Below are 26794 nucleotides of genomic sequence, written 5' to 3' on the forward strand. Positions count from 1 at the left end.
GTCATTCTTACTGTTATTTTCTGAGGGACTCAGACTCAGGGACAAGTTTGGGCTCTCCTGGCCACTCTTAAGCCTTAAATAGCTGCAAAATACAGATGTTCTTTCTGCCCCAGACCTGAAACCAGGGACTCCGCAATAAGGTCACTACTCACAGCCAACATGTGGTGTCCTCCTCTCTGCTACTGCACTAACCAGGTATATGTGATGATGCCATTTGAGTGGTATAGATTAGTGGTTATAAGAGACTTGTTAAGAATCCCCTTTAAATTGGCCACAGGTTTTAGGAAAGAAAAAATTCTCCCATTCCCAAATTATTAGTTGCAAATTGAAAGTTTATTGTTAGATAGAAATCAGTTTACCAAGAGACTGACTTCTATAATAGCAGATCTATGGAAAATGGAGTTTTGCACTGAGAATGCAGTTCTTAGTGGACAGAAAGTCCTGGCAGTTGAGTGAGCTACAGAGGTCCATCTAAAAAAGACCTTCCTTGAAGAAAGCTGTTATATTGGACCTTACTGGGGGCTGGGTTTCAGCTAGAGCTGGAATTTGAATAGAATTAAATGAGTTTCTTCAATTCAATAAAGTTGGAATTCTTTTGCTCAGGATTGAACCAACCCCACTTAGATAACAGAATGAAACTGTTTCTCTTGTTTCTCTTGGTTGGGCAGGGTCCCTCCCTGAGGCAGAATTGAAGATTTTCTCCTTCAAGGAGTTTTAGAGTTTCAGTTCCCTTCTTCATGTGCTAGCTCCTTCTCCCCACAGCCACAGCCCAGCACGTGTCTGGTCAGCCTAGCTGTGCTTGGTGTTCCTTGACATTGAAAAATTCTTCATGCTTTTACTCAGCTGTCAGATCCTGACATAGTCCACAAAAGGGAAGTTTCTAAAGCTGAGCTTGCTTCTCTTCCAGACGCCCCAAGGGTTTATTTTTTGCTGATTCCACAGAGTTGGCCTTGAGGTGTTTGTGTTTCTCTCAGACTGAACTTTCATCACTGGAGGTCAGATCTTCCCTTGGGTCTTCTCAGATTGTCTTCAGAGGATAACTGCTTTATCTTGTGTTTATTTCTGCTGCTCCAAGAAGTTCTGCCTTATTTTGCGAAGGAAATTTGGAAACCTGAATATTTTCTGACCTACTCTGCCATTTTCCCAGAATCCTCTCCCCTGATTAGTTTTAAAAGTACTATAGTTGTAGTTTTTTGAAAATACTCTAGAAATGTCAGTGATTCTCATGGATGTAGCTTACACTGGGGAGGTAACACCAGACTCTAGATCCTGGGTATGTCATTCTCCATCATCTGATATTTCAAAGAAAGTTTGCCTTATACCTGCAAACCTAGCACCGCAATGGGGTGCTGATCAAATGAACATCAAAAATGAACACACATGCAGCACTGACCAAATTTCATAAAATAATTGCCAATAGCAAAATGGAAATAGAAAACGGAGAAATGGACAAAAATAGACAATCACATCTCTTCCTCCCAACCTTTGCTGAGTAAACAGGGGATATCACACTTCAATACTCTCTAGATTATGCTGAATAGACATTATACATTGACCTATCCTCAGTTTTGAGGATATTCCTCCTCCTATTGTATGTATTTTAATAATTTTAATAAATACTTTCCACTATCCTACATTTCTGTCATTACTGCCTCAGTAATTGCAACAACCCCTTGGTGAGCTTTTCTATTTCTTAAATCACTACATTTCTTCTTTCCCTCTATTCATTGCTAGATTTTTTTAAAAAATGGTTTAAAAAAAAACGATGGTGCCTGCCATCAAGGAGTTCACATCCTAAGGGACAATACAAAACAACCCTAAAAGAGCAAGACTATGATGACAGATCCTCAGATATTCCATAACTACAACTTACATTGCTCTCCAGAGCTCCTTGAAAGCAGAAACCATCTTGTTTCCTTTTATTTGCATACAAAGTACTTAGCACAGCATGTCATATTATAATGTCTTAATGAATGTTCTATCTGGCTTCATAAAATAAAATTTCAGTAAAAGGATGGGAAGGTTAGGCTCTCTAGGGTTGTTGGCTACTCCAATCTCTAGCAGCCTAACAAGTAGTATTTCTGACAATTCTGTATTGGAGTCTGGGGGAAAATCATTATTTTCCCCCCTATAGGAATATGCTTGGTTGCTACCAATTGTGAAAATTTTTAAAAATACCACAACAAGGCAGAATTTTGAGGCACATTAGCAAGATTCTTTCTGAATTTGTGATCTGATTCATAATATATAGCAACTTGGATAAATTCTATTGGGAAGAAGGATTAGGCAATATGTGTGTGTGTGTAGTAGAAACCCAGAGGCCAATCTGTGCTATATATCCTATATAACCTGCATGGTACAGATTATCAGGGCAGAGAACCATAGTCACCACACTCAGATCAGGGATTTGTGCCAGTGTGCCCATAAGGAAAGTCAGCTCTGGGAGAGTGTTGTAATATTGTGAAATCAGGGAAATGAGGGAGCTTACTCTTAAGGTGCTTCCTTCCCATTTCAGATTTTTGCAGAGGCTTCTTTTACCTTGTGCCAACTAGAATCATCAACAAGAGAATGAAGTATGAGCCTCTGATTATTAGTGTCCCAGGGAAGAACTTTATGGCCTTGTGCCAGTTACAACTCTGGTTGGAAATTAAGGTATTGAAAGTACTAGTATCATCATTTTTTGATTAGGAAACTGAGGCTAAAGGACTTACTATGGTCATGGTAAAACAGTATATGGAGTGTCATTACTGGATGACACTCCAGTTCCAGTTCCAACATAAATCAAATGGCCAATCTTGAGGTAACATACACCAGTCCAGTTATCACTGAGCTCCAACAAAGAGGTGGACATATGTTGATATTTTGAGAATTAGTTCTCAAAAAGTTAGTGGACAACTGTAGGATATGGATATATCATTCCATATTTCTGCAAGGAAAAATCTCCTCTGTTCAAAGAAAAGCCAGTGATGTTGAGATTTGAGAGAGTTTCCACTTACTTATTGAATGTCAGGTGGTCAGAATTCCTTCAGGCAGAGCTAGTCATAACATGATGAACATCACTAATAATTGATTTTCTGAGGCAAAAGTATTCCCATTTTAAAGACAGGGAAAATAGATGAACTAAGTACTTCACTACAGATGGAAAAATTTAAAATCCTCCTGAATCCCCAGAAACCCTGTCCTGAGGGGGTCCCTTGTTTTTCCTGTCTGGTCCTATTCTCAAGCAAGGGTGACTTCATCCCAAGGGGTAGGAATGGGAGGGAGTTGGTCCCTATTAATAGATTTACAGTATCTTGATGATGCATCCTCCTCCCCAGCTCAGTGTCTGAGCTCCAGCCAATTCTTCTCTCTTGCCATGTGTCATAAATACAAAAGTTTCTAGTTATAACTCCTTTTATACCTTTGAAAACTGGATTGACCAGAGAATCTGGATTAAGTTATGACTACTCTGCATGTTACAACTTGAAAAAGCCACCGAAGATTTAACCTATCTTAGCCAAATGTTTAAAAAATATATTGTTTTTAGATCCCTCCTCGACTTAGAGACATGGCCTACATTTGCTCTACAGTACTTGTCAGGTGTTTTTAAACCCCTGAATGTTTAAATCACTAAGAATTTCAATCAAATAAATATGTAAGAGTTTTTTTTTTTTAAGAATGTAGGTGAGATATGTTTGTTTCTTGTAATTTAAAGCAAAATTCATTATAAAATAAGTTTACTGATTGGTTGAAAATACATGAAGTACCTAAAATACATTTGGAATGAATTTGCATTTTAAACAATCTTCAGACTAAAGACTGAATTAAATGGACCACATACAAGATTTAAAGTTTAAATGCATTATTATTAAGCTTATTGGATAGTAAAATCTCTGCTTTTGCTCATTTTAAAGAGTTGACATCTTGAATAATTCACATCATTTGAGCAATTATTAGATGCTATCTTCCTGTTATGAGATTGTGTTGCTTCTGTTGAAATGAAATTTTGATAAAATGTACATCAAATGCTACCTGAAGGACATACTAAGAAAAACATTAAATGGAAAAAAAACAAAACAAAACAAAAGACTCACTGCTCTTTTGAATGACTGATCATGAATAACTCAGTTGTAGAGTCTGCTTAAGAAATGCCTTATTCAAATATTATTATTCTGTAAGAAATGACCAGCAAGATGAATACAGAGGACTGGCGAGACTTACATGAACTGATGCTAAGTTAAATGAGCAGAACCAGGAGATCATTATATACCTCAACAACCATACTGTTTGAGGATGTATTCTGATGGAAGTGGATCTCTTCGACAAAGAGATATAATTCAGTATCAATTTATCAAGGATGGACAGAAGCAGCTACACCCAAAGAAAGAACACTGGGAAATGAATGTAAACTGCTTGCATCTTTGATTTTCTTCTCGGGTTATTTATATCTTCAGAATCCAATTCTCCCTGTGCAACAAGAGAACTGTTCGTTTCTGCACTCATATATTGTATCTAGGATTTACTGTAACCTATTTAACATGTATAGGACTGCCTGCCATCTGGGGAAAGGGGTGGAGGGATGGAGGGAGGGGAAAAATTAGAATAGAAGTGAGTGCAAGGGATAATGTTGTAAAAAATTACCCTGGCTTGGGTTCTGTCGATAAAATGTTATAAACACACACACACACACACACACACACACACACACACACACACAAGAAATGCCTTATTCAAACGGGCTTTATGATTTCACTGACAATAATTAGAAAATAAGATTGGCTAAGATTACAGTATACTTTCATACTTATATTTGTGGTAAACAAACAAATAAAAAGACTTTGTATTTTTAATGAGTGACATGTCATATCTCTATATGGAGAAATATTTTATTATTTTCCTATTAGACGATGAGCTCCTTTATAATATAACTTCAAAAAAAAGTCTATCTTTATATCCCCAGTGCTTAGTACATTGCCTGGTAAACAGTAGGTACTTAAATGTTTGTTGACTTGCTTTGACTTTTGGTTCCTCTAGATTTGTCTTATTTTTGGTAATACAGGTCTTCATGTCCTTCATAAAGCCCTATCAATGGGCTGTAAGCTGAACTGAGAGAAAAGTAAATATATATATATTTTTAAGTACACATAGTCATTTGACAAAAATTGCTGGGAAAATTGGAAATTAATGTGGCAGAAAGTAGGCATTGACCCACACTTAACATCGTACACCAAGATAAGGTCAAAATGGGTTCATGACCTAGGCATAAAGAATGAGATTATAAATAAATTGGAAGAGCATAGGATAGTTTACCTCTCAGACCCATGGAAGAGGGAGGAATTTATGACCAAAGAAGAACTAGAGATCACTATTGACCACAACATAGAAAATTTTGATTATATCAAATTGAAAAGTTTTTGTACAAACAAAACAAATACAGACAAGATTAGAAGGGAAACAATAAACTGGGAAAACATTTTTAACAATCAAAGGTTCTGATAAAGGCCTCGTTTCCAAAATATATAGAGAATTGACTCTAATTTATAAGAAATCAAACCATTCTCCAATTGATAAATGGTCAAAGGATATGAACAGACAATTCTCAGACGAAGAAATTGAAACTATTTATAGACATATGAAAATATGCTCCAAATCATTATTAATCAGAGAAATGCAAATTAAGACAACTCTGAGATACCACTACACACCTCTCAGATTGTCTAGAGTGACAGGGAAAGATAATGGGGAATGTTGGAGGGGATGCGGGAAAAGAGGGACACTGAAATATTGTTGGTGGAATTGTGAACACATCCAGCCATTCTGGAGAGCAATTTGGAACTATGCTCAAAAGTTATCAAACTGTGCATACCCTTTGATCCAGCAGTGTTTCTACTGGGCTTATACTCCAAAGAGATACTAAAGAAGGGAAAGGGACCTGTATGTGCCAAAATGTTTGTGGCAGCCCTGTTTGTAGTGGCTAGAAGCTGGAAAATGAAAGGATGCCCATCAATTGGAGAATGGTTGAATAAATTGTGGTATATGAATGTTATGGAATATTATTGTTCTGTAAGGAATGACCAGCAGGATGAATATAGAGAGGACTGGCGAGACTAACATGAACTGATGCTGAGTGAAATGAGCAGAACCAGGAGATCATTATATAGCTCAACAACAATACTGTTTGAGGATGTATTCTGATGGAAGTGGACCTCTTCGATAAAGAGAGCTAATTCAGTTTCAGTTGATCAAGGATGGATAGAAGCAGCTACATCCAAAGAAAGAACACTGGGAAATGAATATAAACTGCTTGCATTTTTGTTCTTCTTCCCGGGTTATTTATACCTTCTGAATCCAATTCTCCCTGTTCAACAAGAAAACTGTTCGGTTCTGCACACATATATTGTATCTAGGATATACTGTAACCTATTCAACATGTAAAAGACTGCTTGCCATCTGGGGGAGGGGATGGAGGGATGGAGGGAGGGGAAAAATCGGAACAGAAGTGAGTGCAAGGGATAATGCTGTAAAAAATTATCCTAGCATGGGTTCTATCAATAAAATGTTATTTAAAAAAAGAATTATTATATTATGTTTTAAGTATTTGTCAATATATGCTTATGAATCCTTTGTGCTTTAAACATTTCTTAAGGAAATAAATAGCTGTCCTATAAAAAAAAAAGTACACATAGTCATGTACAACTGCCATGTGGTTTTGAGTATATACAAATCAGAGAAGAGTTTAGGAAGAAAAGTAATGTGAAGTCTCAGAATGAAGCTTTTTAAATAAAATATTCCTTTAAAATATCAAAACAAAAATATTAAATTTGAAAAAAAAATGCTATTTATAATATAATTTAAAATCTTACATTTTCCTATTATCTGCCTTTATATTTACTTTTTCTCCCCATGGGTAAGGTGGAGACAAGGATTTATAAATTCACAGATAAGGGAAATTTCCAATGTGGACATTTTCAAATGCCTGCAGATTAGTAAGTCATTTGTTACTTATTACCTTAGAGAGTTGCCTGAGGCATTGTGATATTAAATGCTTAGCTTCTGATCATATAGCTAGATTACTATATGTCAGAGGTTAAACTTGAATCTAGGTCTTCCAGTCTTTTTCCACTATGCCACAACATCTCTCACTTACTATTCATTCCATTCATATTGAATAATTCATCTTAAATTCAAGGTGGTATTTAAATTTAAATGAATGAAAGCTTTATAGATTCAAACAATTCATTGATTTCTGAACAAGGCTAAGGGTCTTGTAGAATAATATTAATGAAAAAATATGAATATAAACTCAAAAATGATTTCCCCATTTATTATAGCTATATAAATTATATGTTCCAGATTATTTATTGATTGGTAAAGCATGATTAAATTATATTTAATTTCTAATCTATAGTGACAGGGCGTCCAAATAATATGAAATTCCATTTTTTAGCCATGATATTTTTCCTAACATTTTCTTGTGCTCTGAAAATTCAGTTGAATGAAGTCAGGTTAATTGCTCTAAGTCTCTTTGAATAATGTTCCAAAGCTTTATATTGACAGTTATACCAGTCTTCTGTTAACAATCTATCCTAGGGCCATTTAAGCCTTTAAGTGTTATTAATTTTGGCTGCTAGATTTACACATTATAATATAAAGCTGGTATCAAATGATCTTGCTCCAAATCAGACTTCTCATCACTTATCCAGCATGAGTACACATTCCAGGGGCATTTTTCAATCTAACATACACCAAGAAAAGTGTAGGCTTCATTGTCTTAATGGATTATGCTGTTATATGATTCATTGAATTATACTATCCTTCCTCTTCCCTATACTTTTTTTTTTTAAATTCAAGATGAAGGTAATGTTCTCATTTTGACACTGTTAAAATGTTGGCTCTGAATAAATCACAGAGGAATTTACTTATTTGAATACAATGAATCTCATAGTCATTCAACCTCTGGTTATTTAATATGCATGCTTGCTACAGAGAAGATATGTCTTTTAATCTGGCCTGACTATATCTTCTTCCCTAGATTCATCAATACTAGCTGAATTTCCAGGTTGTTGTTTTTTTTTTGTTGTTGTTGTTGTTTTTTTTTTTTTTATTTATAGTGCTCTTAGGCAACCCCATTAAACATTCTGTGCCTCAGTTTCTTAAAGTGGCATTTAAGACCCAACTAAATATGACTGTTACTGTTATAGTTGTATTCCCCATTACTTCCCACTCATTCAATCTTAATTTATCCAGCCTAGATGATAGAAATTCAACAAACTAAAACTTTTTGTTCACTGGTCACCTCTTCCAAGGGCTCACCAATCATGTTGCTTCCATGCAGAAACTTCAGTCCTTGAGCCTAGCTTTTCCTTTTAGACAGTGGCTCTTGAGGACCACCATTCCAGGAAAACTCCAGCCTATTCTCTATTTGTGACCTTCAACCATTTACCAACAATCTTCCCTCTCAAAAATTACCTTTCACTTATTTATGAAGTTTTTAGAAACCTCAGAGGTTCATTACTCTAATATCCTTCATTAGAATAATGAGGAAGCTAAGGTGGAAAAAAGGTTAACTAACCTTCTCACATCCACAAAGATGCTAATTGACAGAGTCAGGATTTGGGCCTCTGTCTCTGACTCAGACCCAGGCCCATTTCTAGGGCATCACGTTTATCTATTTACTGCATTAGGTACATTTGTTGGGGGCAAATGATGTGGTCAAATTCAGGACTTTGGAAATTTCTGTACTATATATCTATATCTATCTATCTATCTATATCTATACCTATACATAGATATAGATATATATAGATTTTTTTTTGAGAAGAAAACTTGTAGGAAGATTGCAATAGTATAAAGAGGCTTATGTAGATTATCTGGCATTTTTAATATCATTTGAATTAATTTGTAAAAAGAAAAAACTTATTATGTCAAAATGAATCTTTAGGCTAAAAATAATTTTTTTGAACTTTTGCTAGAAATATATGTTAAACTGGTCTACAAGAAGAAAAGGCATTCGCTTAGTTCCTAAAAACCTATCTTTTCATTGCTGTGACTATTGCCTACGGGAAGAGAAATGAATGTAATGCAAGCTGAGGAATATTAAAAGCAATCAGTGTCTTAAGGTGTGACCATTAACATAAAACTCAACTTAATAAAGGGTAATGGACCCTTTATTAAATAAAGGTGGCATAGACTACATAGAATCTGAAGTCAGATTGAACCAAGTTCAAATCTGGCCTTAGAAACTAACTGTGTGACCCTGGGCAATTCAATTAACCCTGTTTGCTTCAGTTGTTTCATTTGTAAAATGAGATAAAGAAGGAAATGGCAAAACACTCCACTGTCTTTGCCAAGACAACCTTAAATGGGGTTACAGAAAGTTAGATATGACTGAAATGACCAATCAACACCATCTTTAAAAAAAAGCAAGATGTAAATCATAAAACTTATATTATCAACAAATAGATGGAATTCTCAAGCCAAGAAATAAGATTATCAAGAAGGATCCAAAGGCACACATAATTCTTATTTACAATTGTTCACACTTCACCTAATGTCCTATTCCTTCCCTATGATTCATTCCTCTACTATCTGCATCAGCTTTTTTTTTTTTTTTTTGTGCTTAATCCTTGCTTGAGAGCAGAAAAAGGGTTCTTCATTCCCATGATGTAATTCTTCTTTCATTTCTCCCTTATCACCTGTTTCCAGATTTATTACTCAAAACAAGATATGTCTCTTGCTTTTGCAGAATATTTTAAACTAAAAAAAAAAAAAAAGTTATATTGGTACAAGAATGATTTCTTAAAAAATAAAGTCATGTTTCTCAAAAATCTTGCATTGATTCTATTTTGCTTACTTCATAAAATTTGAAGTCCCTTGCCTGGCATTTAAGGCCCTCTAAAATCTGTTACTATTTTCCCAATTTCAGCCTTATTTCATATTGCTCCCCATTGCTCTGTAATTGAGCAAAATTAGTCTAATATCTACTCCTCAAACAAGTTCTGTGCTCATCTGCTTCCATACTTTTGCTTACTGTTGTTTTTGCCTAGAAAGTCCTTCCTTTGATTTCTTCCAGAACTTTAAAAGGCATATCATCCATGAAGCTATCTCTGATCTCTAATATTTAAAGTGATGTTCCTACTTCAGACTTTACCCAACATTTTGGCTTTCAACTGCCCGTGCACTTCTGTAATTTTATATATTAGAGTTATCTGGGTATGATCGACCTACTAAATTAGAAATTTACTGCCAAAGTCTTATCTAAGCTTTGTACTCATCTTAGTGCCCAGTACAGTCGACATTAGCAAAGTTTGTTAAAAGAATGAATATTATTCAATTTTGTACTAGCATTTTTGGCTTTAGCAATAAAAAAAAAAAAAGAAATTAAAGGAATTAGAATAGGCAATGAGGAGATAAAACTATCAGTCTTTGCACATGATATAATGTTATACATATTTCTAGAATCCTAGAAAATCTACAAAAACTGACTTAAAACTATTAACAGCTTTAGCAAAGGTGTAGGATATGAAATAAACCCATAAAATCATTAGCATTTCTACATATTACTGACACAGTTCAGCAACAAGAGATAGAAAGAGAAATCATATTTAAAATAACTGTAGACAAAATAAAATATTTGGATGTCTATCTGCCAAGACAAATCCAGGAACTATATGAACACAATTACAAAACACTTCTCACAGAAATGAAGTCAGATCTCAACAAATGGAAGAATATCAATTACTCATAGATAGGCTGAGCTATTATAATAAACATGACAATCCTACCTAAGTTGGTCTATTTGTTCAATGCCATACCAATAAAATTACAAAAGTATTATTTTATAGAGCCACAAAAATAATAACAAAATTCATCTGGAAGAAGAAAAGGACAAAAATAACAAGGAAATTAATGAAAAAAAATTGCAAAGGATGGTGGCTTAACAGTACCGGACCTAAAACTCCATTATGAAGCAGCAGACATCAAAACCTTTTAGTATTGGCTAAGAAATAGAGTGGTGAATTACTAGAATAGATTATATACATGACACAATAATCAATGACAATAGTAATTTAATATTTGATAAACACCAAAACTCCAGCTTCTGCAATAAGAACTCACTATTTGACAATTGCTAAGAAAACTGGAATTCAGAAATTCAACACAAACTTACATCTCACATCCCATACTAAAATAAGATCAAAATGGGGACATGATTTGGGCATAAAGGGTGATGACATAAGCAAATTAAGAAAGCAAGACATAATTTACCTATCAGATATTTGGAGAAGAAAGGAATTTAAGTCCAAAGAAGAACTAGAAAACATATGAAATGCAAAATGTATAATTTTGATTACATTAAATTAAATAGGTTTTGCACAAACAAAATTAATACAAACAAGATTAAAAAAAGAAGCACAAAGATGGGGAAAACTTTTTTCTGATAAAGAACTCATTTCTAAAATACATAAAGAACTGTGTCAAATTTATAAGAATACAAATAATTCTCCAGTTGATAAATGGTCAAAAGAGATGAACAGACAATTTTCAGATATTGAAATTAAAGCCATCTACAGTCATATGAAAAAAAATGCCCTAAATCACAATTGATTAAAGAAATGCAAATTAAAACAATTCTAAGATATCACCTCATACCTCTCATATTGGCTAAGATGACAAGATAAAATGTTGGAGAGGATGTGGAAAAACTGGGACACTAATGCATCCTTGGTGGAGTTGTGAAATGATCTAACTGTTCTGGAGAACAATTTGGAAACTATGCCCAAAGTGCTATAAAAACTATCCATACCTTTGATCCACTAGTGCCATTAGTGGGTCTGTATGCCAAGGGAATCATTAAGGAGGGAAAAGGACCCATATGAGCAAAAATGTTTGTAGCAGCTCTTTTTGTGGTTGCAAAGAATTGGAAAATGAGTACATGCTCATCAAATGGGGAATGGTTGAACAAGTTGTGATACATGAAGGTAATGCAATATTACTATTTTATAAAAAATGATGAACAAGCTTATTTTAGAAAGTCCTAAAAAGTCAAACAAGCAGGACCAGGAGTGCATTGACCACAATAATAGCAAGAATATGTGATCAACTATGAAAGACTTGATTCTTCTCAGTAGTTTAGTGATCCAAAGCAATCTCAATAGACATTGGACAGAAAGTGCTGTCTGCATACAAAGAGAGAACTAAGGAGACTGAATGTAAATCAATACGTGCTATGTTCACTTCTTTTTTCTGTTTTTTTTTCTCTCTCATGATTTTTTCCTTTTGTTCTGATTTTTCTTTTCCAACAAGTTTCATGAAGAAATGTTTAAAAAGACAATATACATATATAAGTAGAAAAAAATTTAAAAAAAGAATGAATGAACTACTTCATGACTCAGGTTCTTACAAAGATTTGAATGACATATCGTATTTGTTTTGGAAAGTAGGTTGGATTTTAAAAGGGGGGGAGAGGAAGAAGATCTGTGAAGGTAAATGTAGACTAGAATCCCCCCCCCCAAAAAAAGGACAGAATTATTTCTTATGGAAACTTTTCTCTTCCTCTAGCACCTTGAGCAGGAAGCACTTATTGAAATTTTACTGAATTCAATTTAACTTAATATTAAATACCTAGAAGAAGAGAAAGGAAACATTCTGAAGTAGAGAAAATTTCAGAAAAAAGGGGGGACACATCTAAGACTGTTTCCTTCACAATTTTGTACATAGTTTAGTTAAAAGCATTTTCCTTTATTTGTGTGAAGAAATTAAGATGCTCTATTTGTTGTATTTTACACTCCTTGCAATTTCTCATATGTAACAGTTTTAAGCTAATATTACTAATAAATGTCTCTAAAAACTTAAGTAGCAACTGAAGGACTTCATATATAGTTTGCATTGTTTGGAAAATAATTTATAATTATCTCCTCAAATAGATTGGTGTTGCAATGCATAGGGACAAATATTTTAGAATCATGTATAAAAGAAGAGTAGACAGTCTATGAGTGAAGTACACAAGTTTCATTGGGATTTCTTTCACCTGTTCATGTTATATCATAGACACACACACACACACACACATATACATATACAGAGATATTCTGAGAAAATTATACTTTGAAAGAGAACTAATCACTACCAAAAAAATAATAACCTAACAAACAAAAAGCATAGTCTGGTTTAATTTGTCTATAAACAAATGGTGTGAATATATGAAAAAATAATTAGAGATCCCAACTGTTGTTCAGTCATTTTCTTGTCATATCTGACTCACTGTGACCCCCATTTAGAGTTTTCTTGGCAGAGATATTGGAATGGTTTGCCAGTTTTTTCTTGAGCTCATTTAACAGATAAGGAAACTGAGGCAATCAGGGTGAAGTGAATTACCCAGGGTGTCACTCAGCTAGAAAGTGTCTGAGGCCGTATTTGAACTCAGGAAGATGAATCTTCCTGACTCCAGCCCCGGTGTGCTTTCAACTGTGCCACCTAACTACCCCAATGCAAAGGGTCAAATTTGATAGGTATTACTGATACCTGACATGATAAGATTCATGACTACAAATATATTATCTTGTTAGACTAGGCAGTATCATGCTAGGTATCAAGCCTTGTTCTCAATTTTATTTCCCTAAGCACACAGGGATAGTGCTTCATACAAAGTTTATTTTCATTCACAAAATAATGGCTTATTGAACTGAATTTAATATTGAAATTTATAAGAGAAAGTACAATTGACAAATAGAGGCAAGACTTGTTGTCAAAGCTGAAACTCATGAATGGACTTAGATGGGAGATTTGATACAGGCTCTCCCAACTGCTTTTTATCTTGCTAAATCTCTCTGAATCTCTCTCATCCTTTTATTTTACTGATGTTTCAGTTCATTTCATGGAGAATAGATCAATAAGATTCTGTAAACATTTTTTGCTAATTTGTTATATTTCCCATTTTCTTTTCTTCTTATTCAAATATTTTACACAGATTTGTATCCATATAAGTATTACATCATCTTCATCTTATGAATCACATTGTTCCCTTAATTTTCTTCCTACTTATCTTTTTTCTGATTTTTTTTTTTTTTTGGTGATACATGATTTGCTGCTGGAAACTTAAAGCTAAGTTTCTCATTCAAAGTAGTTATCTGATTGGATTAATTTTCCATTTTGATGAAAAATGATTTGCATACTTGTCATTGAGTGAAAATTTAGTGATTGATGTAAAGCTAATTCTGTATGTTATATATTCCTGTTTACAAGAGAAAACCTAAGTATGAATTCAAGGTATATATGAAACTGTGTAAATAAAGTGTTTTCATGACTGATCAGGATCCCTGCAGACAGGCACAATTACTGGATATGTGCAACCTCAAAATCATATAGATACTACAAGTTATTTTCTAGTTAATGTAGCTGCTGTACTGCTACCACCAAATAAATTGTTTGGGGCAATTCTCAGTATACTCACTATTGTCTGATTGCTGGCAACACCCATTTCCCTTTTTTTGTTTATCTATCCTACTTATGGCAAGAGTTCCTGTTTTGCTATAGAATCACAGAATATAAAAGATAAAAAGAATTTTCATCTTTAAAACCCTTCATTGTCTTAAACCATGGATATGACTAACCCACTGAATAAAATTGGACATGACAAAAACCACTCAACAATAAAAAATGTTTATTTCTGGCACCCCATAGTGCTTGGAGAACAGTAGGTATTTGTAAAAAATGCTTATTGAGTGGAGTGATTGAATCAAATTCACTCCATCTCCTTTCATTTGACTTTTAAAATAAAGCTTTTTTAAATTCTTCCGATTTTCTAGTCTTTTCTTTAATTACTGTATATTTTGTTACCTTATAATTATTTCTTTTTATTCTCTATACCAATTTTGTATATATTTAAATATGCTCATGTTCCCTTAGAATCACAGTATTTTTAAATTAGAAATAATCAGCAGAAAATGAATAATTAGAACTTTTTTTCTTCTAGAAATTATATACATTGTTACATTAAAGAGAGCAACCAAAAGGGTTCAGAAAGCACTTTAGTTAGCAAACAATTGACTTACTTTCCAAATGGAGAAAGATGGTTGCGAAAGACAATGATGTATTAATATAAACTCATCTGTTAAATAATTAAAATAAAGTTAATAGACAATGATGATTAGTATCATCTCATAAAGCAGAGATGATGAGTAAGGATAAAACTAGAACAAAGAAATCTCAATCAAGATATTCAACTAAACAAAATCAGCTCGAAGGTATTCTTGTATGAAAATGGAGAGATGACTACAAACAGAAGAAAAGTAGAAAATACTTGTTAAAAAATACAACATTCCTCAACCCCAAACAAAAACAGTACAACTACCATGCTTGTACCTTATGATTCTTAAGTATTTATGAAGGAGCATTAAAGTGAATTAAATACAATGAAAGCAATCAGGTAGAAGCAAGTCTACACATAGGAGATCTGTGTTGAAGTTAATTCCCTTGTGGGATCAGTACATTATACTGATCAGTGGGATCAGTACATCAGTACATTGAGGGATCAGTACATAAAGTAAATGAAGGAGGATCAGGTAGGTATCACACATGAGAAACATCTAATTTAAAGGTAACAAAGAATTTCATTAACTTCTAACCCTTTTGTCTTTTCTTCCATCTATATAGCATCTTTGAAGACAGTGAATAAAAAAGAATTAAGAATATCCCCTTTCTCAGAGTGATACTTCTTGCAAGTGTATAAAACAAAATTATAAATTGGTTCTTTCTGACTACAAATCCAGTGTTCTCTCCACTTCACTAAGAAACATTAATCTGAATCTCCCAATTTAGTTTTTGGTGGATTGGGAAGCATCTAAATGGTCAGTAAAGATTTTAGAGGATCTGAGAGATATGTGATAAGAGATCTACTGAGTGTACTGGTCTATGATTGAGTTTAATTAGTCTAGATTCCTCTGGTGTTGAGAACTAGAATAAATATCTCTAGAAAGATTAAGAAGGTAACCCAAGATACCTTAGGCATCCAAAGCAGAATTCTAGTATATAGAACTGAAAAAAAAGAACTTTGGAAGTAATTCAGCTCCATTCTTTTATTTAACAAATGAGGAATCTGAGAACCAGGGAATTTAAGCAACTTCAAAAATATCAGAGTAAGGAATTAAGCCCAGATATTGTGGAAACAGATGTCTTCTAACTAATTACTTTATAACATTTGGGTTAAAAAGTATCAAGTATATAAATTCATGATAAGGGAATCATGTCCAGGAAGTAATTCATCTGGAAGATACATGAAATTTCAATATAAGAAAGGAATAAGATGACATGATTCTCCCCCAAAGCTGATATTAGCTTACAATTCATCAATAAAAGTATAATGTTCCTGACAAAGTAATTTAGCATCTCTTCATACACTGCCCATATCAGATAATATTGGTTGAAGATACTGCATTTTAAGAGGGGTGTTGAAAAAAATCAAACAGGCTAATGACAGAAAACATTTGTTAAGTGAAATAGTGGAATGAAGGAAGGATGTTTACTCTGGTGAAGAGAAGACAGGAAAAGGGAAAAATGAGAAATGACTACCTGTCATGTGGAAGAAGGATATGAATAACCCCAAAAGTCAGAACTCTAATAAAAAAATAATGATAATAATATCTAATTGTGTGCCAGCATTGTGCTAAGCACTTGATATATATTGTCTCTTTTAATCCACAAAATTTTATTCCCATTTTTACAATGATGAAACTGAGGTAAACAGAGGTGAAATAACTTGTTCCTGACCACAAATCAGTTAATTGTTTGAGATTAAAATTGGCCTTAGTTCTTTCTGACTCTAGGCTCAGGTCAGCTAGTTATCTAAGAGTGAAATGGACTGATTTTAGTAGTAGTTGATACTACAATGGAGTTTTGGATGGCCATGTTCCAAGGTATCTTCGAGTTCCCTTATATCTAGGAAAGTTATAACTTTAAATATTTCAGTACAATATAAATAAAAATGTCCTAATAATTAGAGTTATTCAACAATTAAACAGCTTTCCTTTTGAGGTTTCCTATAGTAAAATTGTTAAATGAAAGGTAACCTTTCAAAGATATTCTAGAGATAATTCCTTATTGAATAAAAAGTTGACCTTCATAATCAGCATGGTCTCTTCTGACTCAGTTTATTTCTTTATAAATTGAGGACACTCTAGTAGATGACCTTTAAGGTCTCTGCCAACTGTAATACTAAATTAGTCTGATTCTAGGAATTATCAAAAGAATTATCTGTGGCCATGTAGAATTATCAATACATTTGAAAGTGATAGGAGCTTGCCAAAGTTCCCTTTTCCTACTACAGATTTTCAAAACAACAATGGCAACGAAAACATCCACAATATGGCATTTACAGCTTTTTTTTTTTATTTTTTGAAAACAGTATCTTTTGTTTACCAAGAAATAACTTTTGTTAACCAGAAGAAAAACTGCAGAGCAGAAGGAGCTAGAGGAATCAAAAACTATACCCAACAGCATAAAACATAGATGTGCTTCTTTGGAAAAGAAAAAGTAATGAAAGATATAAAAGAATGTATACTACAACTAAATACAATAAACAAGACAAAGTGGAGTTGATGATAAAATGGTGTAGGGAACAACTTCTATAAAACAATCTGTTGCATAAACAGATAAAAAAATGTAACAAAAATAAACCATGAAAACTGTTATTGTCATTTTGGTTTTTGTTCCCATGGATAGTGGGGCTAATTGTTAATAGAAGAAACAAATCTCAACTGCTATTTTAAAAATGGGATAGGAAGAAAGAGTACTTCAATAGAATTGCCCAGTTACATAGTGGCAGATTTAACTTCAGCACATGAATTATTTCACATTGGCAGCAATTTTCTTAAACCATTATGAAAAAAAGCAGCATTATAGAAAGTAGTACAATGAAGAAGAAAATGACTACTTTGCTCTAAATCAATCATTTATGTTTCTTCCTTAATGTTTTATGAATTTATCACTAGCTTTAATATCATCCCTGGTAAGGGGATACTGCTCAGTTTCCAGGATCCCTGCTCTTTTGGCTCCTACCCCAATAGGTCCCAGTCCAGAATGGAATTGAAGGTTCCTAGTCCTTCCTATGTCATCATCCCCTGTAGTAACCTCTTTATCTCAGGCTTCTTTTGCTTTTATTGCTCCCTATCTCATCCCAAAGAAGTACCATAACAAACAACAACAGAACATGTGAGTGATGGGGAAGATTTAGAAAAGATTTGAAAAACGATGTTACTGTATCATGATAAGGAATAAAGGAAGACCATTAAAAATAGGGTTAATTCTGAAGGATGCACTTTTGCAAAGCCATTTTGATGTGCCAATTTGTCTGTGTTCATGTGTAAATATAAGTGGAAAGGGAAAAGAGAGGAGTCAGGAAAAGAAATGTCAGGGTGAATTGTTTGTATGCAGAATTGTTTAAGGTATGCAAAATGTGTTAGATACATCTCACATGAGTTAGCTTGAGGCTCATATTAATGCTATGAAAATAGATACTGAAAGCTTTATTATCTATGAGGAAACTAAAGCACAACAAACATAAATGCCTTGACTGATAATACAGACAATAAATATTGGAAATGGTCTTTGATTCATCATCCCATGATGTTCCTTGACAAAGTGAGGTTAGGACTACCATTTGGCAAGATGGTTCAAGTCCTGCTAGATTGAAATCTGTTTTCTTCAAACCTGAAGAAATAGAAAACAATTTACTTAATCAAAATTAGACTTGATGGTTTTCAAGATAAAATATCACTAATTCTGGAAATGATCAGAAAATATGACCTGGATTTTTCCATAGGCAGTATTTAATATGCTTAATCCTATTGCAGATTTACAAAGGAAACTTTAAGGAAATTCAGCCATTTCTCAGTTTTCTTTTTTTTTTTTTAAATTATCACTGCTTCAGACCATCACTCCCTCCTTTCCTCTCCCCCCTCCCCCCACAACATAGAACAGAAGAGAAAAACCATATTTTGCATTTTATTGCTTCTATGATAATTCCCCTGGATCACATTTCAGTGCTATATTTTAAAATAGTTTCTTAATCTCTTCATTCAGGCTTACTTTTTAAAATATGGAAAATACACATGTAAAAATATGGGGCTCTAAAGAGGAAAACTAACGTTTGGGAACACTATTTACATGACTGGCATTTCAAATGGTTATCAGAAATTCTCAACAGCAACACTTGCTGGCTGAAAATCCTAAGTGCCCTGGAACAGACAATGATAACCTCTGCTGACATGACGAATAAGATGCATTCAGTTTTTAATGGCTTTTGTGATTTTCTTATGTGAACTGAATATTATGGAAAAAATCTCTCTTGTTCCTTAATGCTTGAAAGTGGAAACTCCCATTATTATTCTACATTAGCTCCATTTGCTGATTTGATAACTAAAGGCTTAGTGGCCAGATGCAAATTCTGCTTTCTGATGTTAATCTAACAAGCAGAAAAGCTATGAGCCTGTCATTTTCCAGTCAAGGGCTTGAAGGAATCATCGAGAATCATTTTGCGGAGTACTGGCAAAATCTAACCAAGATGCAGTAATTATATGAAATGAAGTTCTTAGGCTTGAAAGAGAACATTCACATTAGGAAAAAAAGAAAAAGGGTTTGATTTGCGTGTTACATTACTAGAAAGGTTTGAGCTTCTTCCGGTCAAGAGATGTTGATAAGTATAAAATGTGACTTAGTTCTTCCGTAACCAGGAATACTTTAAAAACCTGAGCTAAGTGGCTCCAAAGGAAGAGAAAACTGGCTTTTGAATCAATGAGTGATTTTCATGAAATGACTTGATAGCTCCCAAATAAGTAAAAAACATCTTTCTCAAAACAGATCTATTACCTAAGAAGAATGGTTTTAATTGCATTAATATAGATGTCCATATTTTTAAAACTATGAGCTCAAAAGACTTCAGCATCATTACAGAAATAATTGTTAAAATTAGTATTCATGGCCATAATGTATAAATATAACAGTAAGAAAAGACTTAAAATTAAATCTATCTTATCCCTGAAGAGGGAGCAATTTAAATTATGTTTGAATGGAGCCTGCATTTATCTGAGGAAATATTCTATAGAATTCAGGCACCCTGTTATTTCTAGTTCTTAAATACAAAAAAAAAAAAAAAGCTTTAGATGTAGGTTCCTGAAATTTATATTAATACTTTAAAATATGATTTCTCAACTAGTTGGTTTTTTCTTTTTTAAAATTTAAATTCAGTATTTCTGGTTTTGAGAAATCAAAGACATTGAAAAAACTGGATTTGATTTTTCTAAAACTGAATTTTGTTAAGTGTTTTGAAATCATAGCAAATTACTGTAGAGGCATATCTTGTTTCATACAAAAATATGTTCATAAACAGTGGTCATTAAAAATATTTTTTTTCCCTTTTATTCTATTCAGAGCTCAAGCTTAAGGACCTGGAAAACAAAGGGTTAATTTGGTTTGCAACTCCCACAGATATCAGTAAAATGCAGTTGAGTGAAATACTCCTTCTAGTGAGGGAGCCTGTTTACCTAGTACTGAATCACTAGGAGAAGAGTTAGATGAAAAAGATAATACTATTTAACTAGTATTGATATTGGGAATGGAAGGCAAGGTCTTTCCACGTTCAGAAGGAAAAGAGAGACAATTAACATTTATAAAATGTTCTATGGTTTGTAAAAGATTTTGCATATGCTATCTCATTGGATTCTCCCAACAATCTTCTGAAGTAAGTGCTATTATTTACAAATTAGTAAACCAGATTGTCCCAAATATTTTTCTAAGTGAAATTAGAAGTAGTATTTCAACAAAAGAGAAATGAAACATCTGCCAGTATTTTTATATTGGCCTATTTTTATCATCTTTAACTATGGATGCTGAATCATCAGTACCAAATGTACTTACTAGTCACATACTCCTTGAGAATAGACATGGATAAATGGAAAGTTTCCTGGGAATCACAGTTTCAGAGCAAAAATTACAGATTTAGATGTCATGGAGCCAAACCTCCTCATTTTAGTGATTAGGAAAATAAATCCCACACCGGATAAGTGCCTTGTCCAATTTTATAAAAATGGTAGGTGACAGAATTAGGATTTGAACCAGAGTCCCCTAACTCTAAATCCAGTGAGATTATCACTATATCATATGGCTTCACTAAAGGTGTCAGGGAAGACAGCTGGACCAGAACAATTATATAAAGAAGAATTCTATACTTGTAACAATTTTAAAACTATTTGTTCAGGAAATAGTTTTCAGTTTATCTCAGAAACAGAAACATTTTTAAAAACTGAAATACTTATAGACCAAAAGAGGTAAATAAGAATCCACTGGCAGCTATCAATTGATTTGTTTACTCTCTAATGTTATAAAACTTTTATGAGATTGGTCTATGTATCCTATTAGGGTGTCCTTGATGAAAAAATGGAAATATATTTTCACAGATGAATTTTTATTAATTACAAACCTCAATCTTCAAAGTCTAATATATGAATAAGAACTATAAGCTTTATTAACTTGTTATATTTATTGATTGTTAATTGACAAAAGAAAAAATTAAAATTGTGGAACAAAATTAATCTTTGAGGAACAATGTTGCTTTTCACTGCATGTTAAGATTATTGAAGATTCCATAATGAATACCCTCAGAGACATGACTTTGAAAGGCAACATGTTACTGTAGAAAATTTCTGAGCATGGAATTGCTTAGAAGCTGGACTTGAATTCCAGCTATACTACTTTTTATATATTTTATACAAATCAGAGACCAATCCTCTCTGAACCTCATACGTGAAATGATGATAATATCTATAACAAATGATTTAGAAGTCTGTTAATAAGGATTAGATAATATGATGAATATAAAACAAGTTTTCAAACTTTAAAAGCATTTTTTAAGCATTATAGTTCTTGTTCAAAGATCCTTTTGATATCAGCTTCAAATAGAGACAAAAAATAAAGAGATATGCTTAACACAAAATAAAAACAACACAGTTAAGGATGATGAATGAGTATTGTATATATATATCACATAATGATTTGGGCAGCCTATAGGGTTACTTCATCAGTATATATTACCTTGAGTAAGCACTATGGATAGATAAAGATCATGCTAAATTGTGTTTTGGAAGTTTTTTTTTTTAATGACTTTTAATTTAATTTTTTTCTTTGGATACACAAGGTTTTGTGTGTTTTTAACACCAATATTTTCCTGACAATTATATATGACCATGAATCATAAAACACTATAATCTCAGGTAAATCAAAATTATTGATGACCTAAAGGACAAAGGGAAGGCTTAAGGAGGCTGTAACAAGTTGCTAATTGTGATAAACATATGTTAAGTTACATAAAAATTTACTGAGGCCATGTATGACTAGAATGGGAAGGCACTTAGATGACTAAGTATGACTTATAAGAGAATGATAACCTGGTTGCTGCTTTATTAAGACTATTTACAAATAAAATAACCAAAAGAAGGACTCTGGCTATTGAAAATTTAGACACGGACAAGAATCTCAGGATGAAAAGATGTTTGATTGCAATTTATGTTTATGGAAGAAGTACCTTTCATCTGTAAGAGGACAGATGCATCAAAGAATTGAAATATTCACTCATGTATCTGGATTATACTTTGTGTTAAATATTTACAAGAGGACAAATCTCTTGCATTCTTATGAAACATGTTTGAGAAAGTACTCTTTTTAGTATTGAACACAATGCCTTTAATCTGTACCATAAATATAAAGAGAAGCTTACTGTATGCATGTATGGAAGGAGAGTATGGTAGGAAGATTTTATACTGTATGTGTATATACACACGTACAATAGATATATGTATAGATAAGAAGAAATATATTTCCCTTTCTCTCTCTCTCTCTCTCTCTCTCTCTCTCTCTCTCTCTCTCTCTCTATATATATATATATATATATATATTACATATATATGTAATGTATGTATACACACATCCTCTTCTTTCCCATTTTCATCTTTTATTTCTTTTTCCTTTTCTCCCAATACCTTAGAACAAGATTTCAGAATGTATTTGGGGGGAGGGGGTCATGGACTCTTTTGGCAGTCTAGTGAAGCCTATGAATCTCTTCCTAGAATGATGTTTTTAAATAGGAAAAAATGAAATACATAAGATAAAAAAGAAAATTAATCCTATTGGAATAGTTTATGTGTCTCTTTAAATCACTCTGTCATCTATCTAAAACAAATTCACTGATCTAAGATTAGGTATGAACTGCCTAAAAACAAATTCCTTGAATATGTGGATTATTTTACTTTTGTCTATATCTCTAAGTCCCAGGACAGTTCTTAGGGTATAGTAGTCCTTTAACAAATGTTTCTTGATTATTATATGATTCTTATTTCTTGTTTCCTGTTTCCTAGTAATGGAGAGTAAAGGTTAGATATGGACAGGACTTTAATGTGTTCTTTCATGACTGGTCAAAATTTTTTTAAGTATAAAGTTTCCTCTTTATACAGTCACCCAAGAAGTAAAATAAAAATCTAGAATTATAACAAATAAGGTCCTTTAACTTCCAGGTCCTTTCTGCCCATCCCCATACAAGCACTTCTTTCCTTACTTTGTCAAGAGCTCTAAGACCCCAGACTTCAGTTTCAGGTAAAGAATCATTGTCTTGGGAAATCTGTGAAAATTTCTCTATAAGCTTCTACTATGTATAATATGTCAGAAAACAATTTTATTCACTGAGGTAGCTCAATATTTTGAAATGATTCCCTTAAGTGAATCCTTTTGTAAAAGAAATAATAATTTTTGCAATGCAAATAATGATTTTCTTGAACACTTAGATGGACCTGTGACCTAGTTATTCTTCCAATGTTGCTGAATGTAACTAACCCAAATGGAATCCTATATATTAGTCAATAAATCAACCAGCAATTATTTATTATTTTTTACTTTGTGGTATTTTTTTTCCAATTACATATAAAATAAATTTCAATATTCATCTTTGTAAGATTTTGAGATCCAATTTTCCCTCCTTCCTCCTAGAGATCCAGCAGTATGACACAGGTTATACCTATGCAATCATGTTAAAAATATTTCTACATTAGTGGTGTTGTGAAAGAAGACTCAGAACAAAAAAGGGAAAAGCTTGGGACTTGTCCTTTGTATCAGTTATGAAGCTAGAATCCCATTCTTCTATAGTCAGAAACCTTAGATTAAAAAAATACAAGCATGTTTTTAGAATATATATGGGTATTGTCTGGATATTTTTGTCTCTATAACTATTTGGTATATTTGTTCTTTGCATATAATTTCAAATTATGAATATAGATAGTGATAATTATAGGCCAAACATTGTTGGTTTTGTTTTCCTCTTTTCCTATATGTATATTTTTTATGACAATATCAAATATTCTCAGTAAAGCTTTACATCTTTCCCAATTGGTAGGAGAAAGTAAAGAGAAAGTAAAGTAAAGACCAATGAAGAGACCATTGGTTCTTAAATTCCCTGTTTATTATCTGTGATACACCTTGATTTCCCATCAGCTTATCAGCCCCAACCTTCCTCATACTTAAATCATTGGGACATTAATCTGGGTTGGCTAAACATGAACATATTACATTCTTATGGATTGTTTTCCTTTATCTCCTCTAATATGAATTCTATCTATTCTTCAAGACCTAGTTCAAATTTATTAAAAATGTTTTCCTCAAACTATTCCAGAGCTCATATACCTTATATTCAGATAGCACTTTATTTTTTCCAAGGTATATTTACACATATTATCTTTTTTAATCCTCATGCAAATCCTGTCAGGTAAGTAAAGCAGATGATTTTATTCCTGTTTTCCAGATGAAGAAAAGAGAGGAAGAGAGAAGTCAAATGATCTGTCAAGCCTCCAGTTTTTATATGACTAATATTAGGTCTTCTGACTATTATTCTAGAGTTCTTTCCAAGACATCACAATACCTTTCTATTGTCTTTGAATTTCTGTAATACTTATTTTCTGTCTTATATAGTATTTTACAAATCTTATTGCTGAAAGTTTCTTAAACTTATTAAGACAAAACTGCATTAAGACTCCTGGGGTAACCTATATTCCTTAGCATTTGATTTTAAACTGCTTTGTTTTGTATTTTAATAAGTAAATCAGTTTGGTATGGTGGTTAGAGAACTAAAATTGAAGATGCAATTTTTTTTACCTCTGATTACACACTAGTGATTTAACCATGGACAAGTCAATTTCTCAGTGCCTAAAAGGAAACTCCAGACTAAGTTACAAAGGGTTGGCTGATCTTCACTGGAAGAACTGATGGATGTAGTTTCCATATCAGGAGTTCTCTATATTGAATATATTAAAGGTTTGGAGGCAGTTATGGGGAAAGACCTAGTCTTAAGCAGCAGTGCCTGTGGTTTGAAGGAAAGGGACCTAACTTCTCCTTCCTATTTGTCTGGCTTCTAAAACAACTTTTCCTGTTCCTTGCTGATTTCCAGCATCTCCTCTGTCATGCCCCATCTCCAATGCAATATTTGCATGTTAACTGTCAGCAAATTATTAGTAAACAGTTTTTCTGAAGCCAAGCAGAGTAGTAGTATCTTACCACAGTGCACTGGGAGGAAAATAAAAAGAAATTGGATGACATCTTAATCCAGTAAATTCTCCTAAATTAGGCTGCCATTTTCCTTTATATTTTTAACTAATGTTTAATTTAAGATAAACATTTTGTTTACTAGCCTTTATATTGAATACCAAAATGATAATAATTATTTTATGAGAAAAGTAGTATTTGTTTTTAATACATGATTTTTAAAAGCTCATTTAATTCTTATATGTACTTTTATTATTTGAAATCAATTTCTCCTCTATAAACTTTATCATCTGCTTCAAAATGAAAGTAAAGGGAAAATATTCTGTATGTGAAAAATACTTATAAGTACATATTTAGAAATACAAATAACACATAAAGTAAGCATAAGAGCAAGCATCTCCCACCTCCCAAAATATAACTTGAATTGAAAGGATACCTGTGATAGAAGGCTGAAGATTTCAGTGTTAAAATGTAAATGTGGGATCTTAAGCATTTTCCCTGTTGTCATGGAAGTCATTGGGGAATCCCCCAGCTAGAAGCAGACTGCCTTTAACATGCAAATGTACATCATGAATCCATGAATGAGGACATTGAGGAAGAATACAGTGAACTCTATCCAGGTGGCCTGATGACACTGAGATAGTGTGCCAAGCTAAAGAGAGCTTTTTCAGATACAGTAGGCCAGACAGGAAAGGAGCTGAGTGAAAAAAGAATAACTCCAGATGCTGTGAAAGAAATTCAGGGCTAGAATTAGAAGAGCCTGTGTGAAAAGCCAGGGAGAGAGAGAGAGACAGACGTAGAGAAAAAGACAGAGACAGAGACACACAGAGAGAAAGCGACAAAGGGAGAGAAAGAGACACGCAGAAATAGAGAGAGACACACAGAAGCACAGATTCAGGAGACAGAGAGAGACTAAGAGAGAGAGAAAGAGGAGAGATACACACACAGAGAGTAAGACAGAGGAGGGAGAGTAAAAGGGAGAGGGAAAAATAGCAAGCTATGGAGATGCCAACATTGTGGTCAGAAAGGGAGATTATAGGCAAAATACAAAAATGTTTCAACCCTCCAAATCAGAGAATCTCAAGACTTGAAGGAACATCAGAAACAATGTAGTTTAACAACAAGAATTCTCTCTAGAACATATCTGATTAGTGTTTATTCAATCTATTCCATTTTGGAAATACTATGACTTTTAGATCATTCTTTTATTAAATCCAAAGTTGCCTCTTTAGAACTTTTGGCT

General features: G+C 33.1%; 1 protein-coding gene across 1 annotated transcript in view; it reads right to left on the reverse strand.

The window, feature by feature from the left end:
• SPAG16 (sperm associated antigen 16) overlaps positions 1-26794 on the reverse strand; it is a 1154057-nt gene that overhangs the window by 218450 nt on the left and 908813 nt on the right. The window lies entirely within an intron of this gene.

Source organism: Antechinus flavipes, chromosome 3 (assembly GCF_016432865.1).
Source record: "Antechinus flavipes isolate AdamAnt ecotype Samford, QLD, Australia chromosome 3, AdamAnt_v2, whole genome shotgun sequence".
In the NCBI taxonomy this organism is placed as follows: Eukaryota; Metazoa; Chordata; class Mammalia; order Dasyuromorphia; family Dasyuridae; genus Antechinus; species Antechinus flavipes.